The sequence below is a fragment of the Natator depressus genome, chromosome 10, assembly GCF_965152275.1.
Source record: "Natator depressus isolate rNatDep1 chromosome 10, rNatDep2.hap1, whole genome shotgun sequence".
NCBI classification, from domain to species: Eukaryota; Metazoa; Chordata; order Testudines; family Cheloniidae; genus Natator; species Natator depressus.
The window spans coordinates 81,606,950-81,616,729 of NC_134243.1; the positions used below are offsets into that span (position 1 = coordinate 81,606,950).

Sequence of the window (9,780 nt, forward strand, 5' to 3'; positions counted from 1 at the left end):
ATCATGAATTTTTGTGTTTTTTTTTTTTAAATCAGAGAATTTGGTGGGGGGGGGTTTCCACAGAAAACTAGGATCCCTGGTTATCAGCCAACAGAGTCAATTATTCTACAACATAGCTGGACAAAGATGTGCACTAATTATTTATTATTATTAATAATAATAAAAGAAAAGCAACAATTCATTTTGGCAGGCAATGGCCTAAAGCGTCTGGGTCCCTTAACACCCAGCTAAGCTGCAAAGGCAACATGCCAGATAAGCCACAAAGGGAAGCAAAGAAGCAAACACATGCCCAGCACCATATACAAATCATCAGACAATCCAGGCACCCGGAGCACCAGCAGAGAAGAAACAAAAGAACTTCAGTCTCACCCATAAGGATGCCATGGTACACGAAGGGGGAGAGAGGCCAGAGGTGCCGACCTATCCTTTCATCTCAATCCCCTGGGAACCTCAGCAGCTCCAATCAGCCATTAGAGGGTGAGCGATGGGTGACAAACGAGGCGGTTGTTCCATGGCACTCCTACTGGGGGCGCCGAATGATGGTAATTCAGTGACCGGCCCGCTGGCTCCAGGGAAGCAGAGCTCTGTGGAATAGGACAAGCTGAGAGGGCAGAGGAATCATTTGATTTCATACAAGATCTTATTTGTTATGCCGCATGGGAACGAAAACGGCATGACACAATGGGTAGTAAAAATAAAGCATGGCTGCACCCACCCCACTGAAGGCAGGAAATCACCAGCAGATTACAGCCAAGGAAGGAAAAAGGTGAAACAATGTTTGGGGCAGGATATTACAGCTGCCTGCACTGAGAGAGAGAGAGAGAACGTGTTAACCCTGTGCGGGGATGCGGCCGCACCTCTGGGTCAGGGTGGTTGCAGGGTCCGTCACTGGAACAGTTTGGGTCACCCTGGAAACGGAGGTTTTTAAACCAACTAACCAAAGCTCTTCAGCAACCTTCAGCCCATCAGCTGCCTTACGCCGCGCTCAGACATTCGCCCCAGTGGGAGAGGCCGGGCCTAGTCAGCTTTAGCATCTTTCAACACTTGAAGGCCCCTCTTGGCCAGCACAGGGGTTGAAGGCCAATTCTGGGGTGTACTGAAAACTGTATTAAGATTGTAAGCTACCACTTTAAATGTTGGGGGAGAGGTGTTCTGGTCCTGCTTGCAGGCTAGGGCCTCTGCAGAGAAGTGTGGTCTGGGCCTAGCAGAGTCAATTGACAGCCAGCCAGCCTAGAGTAAGGTGGGAGGAGCTGTACCTGTCTGTTTTAACAAGCAGCCGGCTTTCTCTCTCTGTTTTGGGGGGATTGCGTGTTATCCTTTTACATAGGGAATAGGATAAATGGACACAAATCAGATATTAGGAACGGCTATATACAAAAACCTGTAGGAGAACACTTCAGCTTCGCTGGACACACGAGCAGATTTCAAGGTGGCCATCCTGCAGCCAAAACACGTCAGGGCCAGACTTCAAAGAGAAACTGCTGAGCTTCAGTTCATTTGCAAATTTGACCCCATCCGCTCAGGATTAAACAGACTGTGACTGGCTCGCCAACGACAAAAGCCGTTTCTCCTCCCTCGGTGTTCACACCTCAGCTGCTAGAAGAGGGCCTCATCCTCCCTGATCAAACTAACCTCCTTATCCCTAGCCTGATTCTTGCTTGCATATTGATACCTGCCTCTGGGAATTTCCACTCCACGCATCCGACAAAGTGGGTGTTCGCCCACTAAAGCTCATGCTCCAATCCGTCTGTTAGTCTCTAAGGTACCACAGGACTCTCTGCCGCATTTACATTAAAGCAACTTTTAAAAACTGTCCCGCTTAGCCAAGAGATCAGAATTTGGTGCGCCGTCCTTGTTAAAGGCCAACATCAGCTGAGTGTTGTGGACTTGACTAAACTCTTCTTTTTAATCAACAGCCTTGAGTAGCAATGAATTTTTTCCCCCAGCTTCATTCTCATTGACTCAGCTTAGCTACCATATTGAACAACTCAGCCTTTCAGAAATGGCAATATAGGACCAAAATGTGGCCTGCCTCTGCCCGGGTGAATAGCAGTCGCGGGCTACTAGTTCGGGGCCATCTGAAACAAATGATGAAGGACACTATTTCTATGTCAGCTCTGCAGGGCACTGCTGGAATAATAAAGGTCTGATACACATTAATAGTGCTGACCCGCCTAGGATGTATTTATGCAGATGAGTTTCTGCATCATGAATGAGTCCAGCTGGGCACAAGCGAAAACATGTTTCAGAATCATATGTTGTCTACCTCACAATAGGGGCTGCTGCTGTCCCTCTGACAGACAGATCAGCCACGGGCTGCTGCAAAGCAGAAACTGCCCTTCCCCTGTAATGCTTCCCTCTGGGAAGGTCCGAGTTCAACCAAAGAAAGGAGTCCCCCCACCCCAAACCTTACAGCCAATGTGTAGTGCTTATGGCTCCTGCCAGATTGGCAGCATTAGAAATCAAAGTCCTTCTCACTGCTCTCCTACCAACACCTTTCAGATCTTAGCTGGAGAGGAGTTGATCAGCCAGTCAAAGGGTAAAATAGTCCCCAGAACATCGTTCACAGCAGGAGAAGGAGTTTGTGTAAATTTGGCCCCGATTCCAGAGGTCTTTATCCCCCATGCCATCCTCAAGGCTGTGGCACTCAGGGAGCCAGCTGTACAATACAAATCTGCTACAGGTTTCAGAGTAGCGGCCATGTTAGTCTGTATTCGCAAAAAGAAAAGGAGTACTTGTGGCACCTTGGAGACTAACCAATTTATTTGAGCATAAGCTTTCATGAGCTACAGCTCACTTCATCGGATGCATCCAATGAAGGGAGCTGTAGCTCACGAAAGCTTATGCTCAAATAAATTTTTTAAATCTGCTACACTCACTCTCTGTGGAACGGGCCCAGTATTTTCAGTAGATTTATAAGCAATAGGCCAGCTCCAATCATTTCCCCCGACGAACACAGTCCAATGGCACAACTGACCCAGAAGGGCTCAAATCAAGTTTCTAAATGGCCTAAATAACTAATATTCACAACACTCCGCTGCTCTGGGCAGACAGACCGACTCCCGCCCAGCAGCCTGGCATGCGAGGCAAGTCCCGTTATCCACACCGTGTAGAGGGGTCCCCCAGGCCACACAGTGAGTCAGTGCTGGAGCTGGGATTAGCACTCGCTTCCACTTACTACAGCCACAACACAAGGATAGCCATTGTTCTAGCTTCCTGGGGCGACACCAGGGCTCAGCAGTCACCAGTGCCTGGCTTAGGGCTCCAGTCAGGTGTCAAAAACCTGCCGAAAGCCCCACCATGGGCCCCATGCCTGTCAGAAGGAGGCGCTTATCCTACATGCAAGGGCTGTGCCGCATGAGCAAGAGAGAGAGACACGGCTGCTCCCTGTGCTCTGGCCAGCTCAGGCGTTTCTGACCGGGGAGGGCAAATTGTGTTGGAGTAACCCAGAAGCGAGGGGCGAAGAACAGAAGAGGGAGCGAAGACAGCCAGGATAACAACAGGCTCCTGCTGAGACAGATATCACAGTGGCTTGCTCTAGCTGTCGGGGAAGGGGATCTGACTTGTGGAAGGACAGCTGACAGCCAAGCACAGTCCAGCGGGTCAGAGCATAGGACCAGGAGTCAGGATTGGATGCTAGGTTCTGCCACTAACTTGTGTGTGCTTAGGCAAGTCAGTTAAAATGGGGATGATACAACACTACGTGCCTACCTTGTAGCACCAGGCTTGGCAGGCACAGCCAGATCCTCAGAGAAAGATGCTCTAAAAGTGCAACGTATTTGTTATAACTGGTGGGCCTCGCTCAGTGAGGGCTGGACCAGTGCTAAGGGCAGGTTCCCCCCAGGGTTACGTGGGGCAGTTTGTGTAAGAATGACCTGAGTCTGGAGAAACGCTCCTCCATTTTTAAAGCCCAAACACATAAGAGCACAAAACCCACAAAACGAAGGGGGCGGGGGGGGGCTTTGGGCGCTAAAACACCACTTGCGGTTGGCAAATCTGCCAATCCAGGAGGCTTCACAGGAACCAGATCCTAGACTGGAGGCTACCAAACAAGTCACTGCTGTCCTTGGGTGTCTTCAGTCGGCACCCTTGGGTGGGGATAGGAGGGCAATGTGTTTCTGCCTCCCAAATCTACCACAATTGTCATGCATGTGCTGTCACAGAGGCCAAGTCGACTCTATAAACTTACATGGGTATAACTAAGTCACTCAGGGGTGTGAAAAATCCACCCCCTTGAGTGACAGTTCTACTGATCTAACCCCCGGTACAGACCAAGCTTCAGAAACCCGCCCGTCAACACAGCAGCCACCTCTCGTGGCAGTGGATTAACTACGCCGATGGGAGACACTCTGTCGACATAGTAGTGTCTTCACTGCAGCGTTTCAAGCGTAGATCTGCCCTGAATCACCTACTCCTTTACCACGATTTCTAGGCATGCCTGAGCAGGCCTCTCCAGACGAGCTGCCAGCAAACGGTGTTGGCAAACATCACCCTGAGCGAGGCAGCTCGTTGGAAAGTGCAAGGGACAGAACGACTCCAGCGACACCGGGATGTTTCGCACCTGTGAAGACCAGAGATGGGCTGTTCTTTGGGGGGGGGGGGGAGGGACGTGCGTGACCAGACCATGAGAGGGCGAATGCCCCATCGATCACAGCATACCAGGCAGAACGTGGGTAATCTTGCCAGCCAAACCAGTGCCTAGGGTGGCCAGGTGCCTGGTTTCGGACCAAGAAGTCCAGTCAAAAAGGGGACATGAAAGTATCCCGTCAGCTCTACTGACCGGACGCCAGAAGTCCGATTACTGCAGGTGGCGGAGGCAAGGAGGCGCTGGGTCATCGCCCCAGCAGCCCCTACTCAGACGGAGCCACCTCCTACCTGCGTCGGGCTGCTGCAACTCCTAGCCCGGCTCCACAGGCTACCCCCCCCCGACCCGAGCGAGGGGGGTGGAAGGGGAAAAGCAGCGAGCAATGCGGGAGGGGGAAAGTGGACTGGATGGGGGTGGAGCCTCAGGGGAAGAGGAGTGAATGGGGGTGGAGCCTTGGAGGAAGAGTCGGGGCAGGGGAGGTTCTGGCACTCCTGCTGGAGTGTCCGGTTTTTAAATATCATCAATCCTACCTGTGCCTGATCTAAAGCCTGCCTCTTTGCTCACTTTCACTGTTCAATCTTGTTAATTACTGAACGCTGGTTTGAGATGTAACGAGTCTGGACGCCACCGGAAGAGCACCAATACATTATAAAAATAAACAGCTCAGTGGAAAGGGGCTTTACTCTTGGTTTGACTGTGTTATTACTTGCATTACAGTCGTGTCGTAGGCCTCAGCCATCAAGCACACTTCAGGAGCCTTATACAGACTGTCAGGAGACTACAGCATAACAATCCCAACCAGCAGCTTCACCGCGAGGGTTCACAAAGCCGAAGACTGAACGGCTGGGCACTGAAGGACCCATCCCGCCCGCTAGCAGATGACTCCCCCCATGTTACTGAGAATATCCCAGTCAAGGAGCCAGAGGCAGGAAAGTCCCCCAGGTGAGCGAAGCCCTGCAGGAGATGTTCAGGGAGTGGGGGGCACTGCTCGCACTGTGCAGAGCAATGGGCCAGCTCCCTAACACCCTATGTGACTGCCACTCAGTGGCTGTAGGAAAAACCCCTCCCCCAGTTCACAGCGCTGAGTCACGCCCAGCACAGAACACATTGTCCGACTTGCAGCGGTGACCAGCGGGACTTTCAGATGCACAACGTAAAAAATGGCAGCTGCCAGCCTGGCTCACCCTGCACGTCCCTGCCTCATTCACCACACGCCTTCCAACCTAACAAGGCAGGACCCTGCAGACGACAGTCTCCTCTGGACAGCCTCAACTCATCCCTACAGCTGGCCCCTCCTGTGCACCGCCTGTCAGCTGGGTCAGCACCTCGGCACTGTAGCCTCCGTTAGTTTCCCAAGTGTCGATTGATTGAGCAATTGGCTAATCAGGAGGAGAGGCTGGGGAGGTGAGGAACTAATTAGCCCTCCATTAACCCTGATAAAAGCCAGGAAGGAAGGAAGGGTTACAGGGAGGGGCAGGAGTGAGCGCTTGTCCTAGACCCTGGCAGAGAACAGAAAGACAGGGATTACAAACTGGGATGTCACATGGTTCATGTGTTGGTGGAAGGGGCTGGAACAGACAGACAGAACGAACATGGAAAGGAAGTGGTCTGAGCAGCTCCTGGGGCACGGGAGGGCGGGGACAGACGATCACCCTGTCACAGAGTCCTGGGGGAAAACAGCGTGTGATCATTTAACTTATGATGGTGTCATAAGATATCACAATTGTATCATTGTGCATACACACAAGGCGGGGGAGTGAAGTCAGTGGGGGGCTTCTCTCTGGGAAAGACCAGGCAGCGTATTCCACTTCTCTCTACAGCTGCCTGACACATCTGACAGAGTTAGTGGTATAATTATGCAAAGCTTCATACAATCAAATTCTTTCTTTCTTAGCGTTGCTCTCCATAGGTGGCCATGGTCCTCATTACTGAGGAAACAAACCTGGCTAACAGCTGGAATAGCTTGTGTAAGTGCTTTGAGTCACTAGCTCATGAGCAATAGCACATGCCTGAGTAAGTCAATGGTAACCGGTCAGATCCTGGGGCCAGATGCAGCTGTTTTGCACCACTCCAGTAGCACAAAGCAACCTTAAGGCTGGTCCGAGTGGCCATCTGGGGATTGCTGTGGCACAGAGGAAAGTGTTAAGAGACAGGAGACGCTGGAGCACCAGTGATGCCCAGCTGTTGCAATGACCCCATGGATCAATACTCTGGGGAGAAAAAAATGCTTCTGATTTCAATTCCCCAAGCGGGAGGCGATGCGGGGGTGCCCACTCTGCTCTCAGTTTGCACATTTCACTGCTTGGAAACATGTGTTCTCACACTGTGAGCAAGGCTTATCCACATTTTAACTGTCTTGAAAATCAATTTCCGCATCTGGGATCACGCAGGTGGAGGGCAGCAAACACCCTGACACAATAGCTGAGAATGGCTCTGCTGTCCCCGGGTCACTGTCCTTTCCTTCCAGGGGAAGCCACAAAGTATTACTTTACACACCTCCGGTCCTGTGGGCAGATGTTGACCTGGGGCAGCGCTGTGTGGGAGAGGACCCAGTAAGTGACACTAAGGGCACAGGTTTCAGAGTAGCAGCCGTGTTAGTCTGTATCCGCAAAAAGAACAGGAGTACTTGTTATGCGACCCCGAGCATGCTCAAATAAATTTGTTAGTCTCTAAGGTGCCACAGGTCCTCCTGTTCTTTTTAAGGGCACAGAAACTACCATTTTATAGAGTTGTTGGTGCAGTTTCCACTTGAATGATGACGTCTCCTTGTTTTGCTGAGTGCCTAGGCATTGACACACCCCAGGGGTGAAGAAAGGCAAGGTTGCCCCTCGGAGGGGGGTGTCTCCTGGGCTTGTCAGTTGCTGGCAAGAGGAGAGACAGCAAAGCCAACTTCGAAGCAGTATTTCCAACTGGTGCCAGGGAGCACATCAGCAGCCAGACCCCCCTGGAATCTAGCCCCAGCTCTTTTCAGGACTCAGTTCTCCTAGCAGAGTTGCCATAATGCGTGTGTGGGATGAGCGCGCAGACACTGAAAGTGTGCTGGAAATAATCCCATGTGGGTATTTTGCTCTGTCCTCCTGTTTCTGAACTCATGGGGTTGGCCTTCCTGCCCTTCCCCAATCAGTGATCACCACAGCAGACCCCTTGCTAGCCTCTCCTGCACTCACACAGCTCTCCCTGACAGGCAGTTCATGCTGGTGCACGCTCCAGTTCTGCACTCTGGTGGACAGAGAGGAGCTAAACACTCAAAGTCCACTGCATGGTTGTCTCTTGACCTCAGGGGAGCCGAGGGTGCCTAGCATCTAAAAACCATTAAATACACTCTATAGCCATATTCAATCTCCTACACCTAGCAATCTGTATCCTAGGGCTCTTAAAAAACATAGTAAGAGAACCAAAGAAGTGCCACCGTGGCTAAACAACAAAGTAAAAGAAGCAGTGAGGCAAAAAGGCAGCCTTTAAAAAGTTAAATCCTAGTGAGGAAAATAGGAGGGAGAATAAACTCTGGCAAATGAAATGTAAAAATAGAATTAGGAAGGCCAAAAAAAAGAATTTGAAGAACAGCTAGCCAAAGATTCAAAAAGTAATAGCAAAAAAATTTTTAAGTACATCAGAAGCAGGAAACCTGCTAAACAATTACTGGGGCCACTGGACAATTAAGATGCTAAAGGAGCACTCAAAGAAGATAAGGCCATTGTAGAGAAACTAAATGAATTTTTTGCATTGGTCTTCACAGCTGAGGATATGAGGGAGGTTCTCAAACCTAAGCCATTCTTCTTAGGTGACAAATCTGAGGAACTGTCCCAGACTGAGGTGTCGATAGAGGTGGTTTTGGAACAAATTGATAAATTCAACAGTAATAAGTCACCAGGACCAGATGGTATTCACCCAAGAGTTCTGAAGGAACTCAAATGTGGATAGTTCTCTGAAACCATCCACTCCATGTGCAGCAACAGGAAAAAAAGCGAACAGAATGTTGGGAATCATTAAGAAAGGGATAGATAAGAGAAAATATCATATTTGCCTCTCTATAAATCCATGGTACGCCCACATCTTGAATACTGTGTGCAGATGTGGTCGCCCCATCTCAAAAAAGATATATTGGAATTGGAAAAGGTTCAGAAAAGGGCAACAAAAATGATTAGTGATATGGAACAGCTTCCATATGAGGAGAGATTAATAAGACAGACTTTTCAGCTTGGAAAAGAGACGACTAAAGGGGGATATGATAGAGGTCTATAAAATCAGGAGTAGTGAGGAGAAAGTAAACAAGGAAGTGTTATTTCCTCCTTCTCATAACACAAGAACTAGGGGTCGCCAAATAAAATTAACAGGCAGCAGGTTTAAAGCAAACCGAAGGAAGTATTTTTTCACACAACGCACAGCCAACCTGCGGAACTCCTTGCCAGAGGATGTTGTAAAGGCCAAGACTATAACAGGGTTCAAAAAAAGAACTAGATAAATTCATGGAGGATAGGTCCATCAATGGCTATTAGCCAGGATGGGCAGGGATGGTGTCCCTAGCCTCTGTTTTCCAGAGGCTGGGAATGGGCGGCTGGGAATGGATCGCTGGACGATTACCTGTTCTGTTCATTCCCTCTGGGGCACCTGGCATCGGCCACTGTCGGAAGACAGGACACTGGGCTAGATGGACCATTGGTCTTACGCAGTAGGGCTGTTCTTATGTATTTTCTTACTGTTCAAATGAAAATCAGAAGTGAGGCTGAAATGAATGCAGACAACCCATGTTAGTCATTTCAATCTGAGGTGTCTAAAACCAGTGTCCAGGTGACAGGCCGGTGGCCAACAGAGAGATGGCCTCTGATCTATTTCCACCACAAACCCAACAGGTTTCATGGTCTTAAGATCCATCACAAATGCTTTGGCTAATCTCTCCCCTTCCTGGTTTATAATTAACTTTACTCACCAAAAAGCTGGCTACGTTTGGCAAGGTGTTCACTCCGGAAAAACTTAGAAGACAACAGAAATGTCAGTGACCAAGACAGCCTGAAACAACAAGATCAGATGTGAACTTTGATCAACAAACTGAGCACCTGGCATAGCGGGCTATTTCAACCTGTACACCGCTCGGCTGCTAGCACCAGGAAAAGAGAGGTTAATAATTTGCAAGGCCCCTTTGCACCAGTGTTATACTAAGTCCTTTTTACAGTCATTTAAACCCCCAACCCACTGCA

General features: G+C 49.8%; 1 long non-coding RNA gene across 1 annotated transcript; it reads right to left on the minus strand.

Moving 5' to 3' along the window:
* Positions 1-315: 315 nt before the first annotated feature.
* LOC141994597 (uncharacterized) lies at positions 316-9,563 on the minus strand. Its single transcript, XR_012641181.1, has 3 exons — positions 9,513-9,563; positions 9,167-9,281; positions 316-584 (listed from the first exon to the last, which is right to left on the minus strand). It is a non-coding gene; the product is annotated as an uncharacterized LOC141994597 (long non-coding RNA).
* Positions 9,564-9,780: the final 217 nt, after the last annotated feature.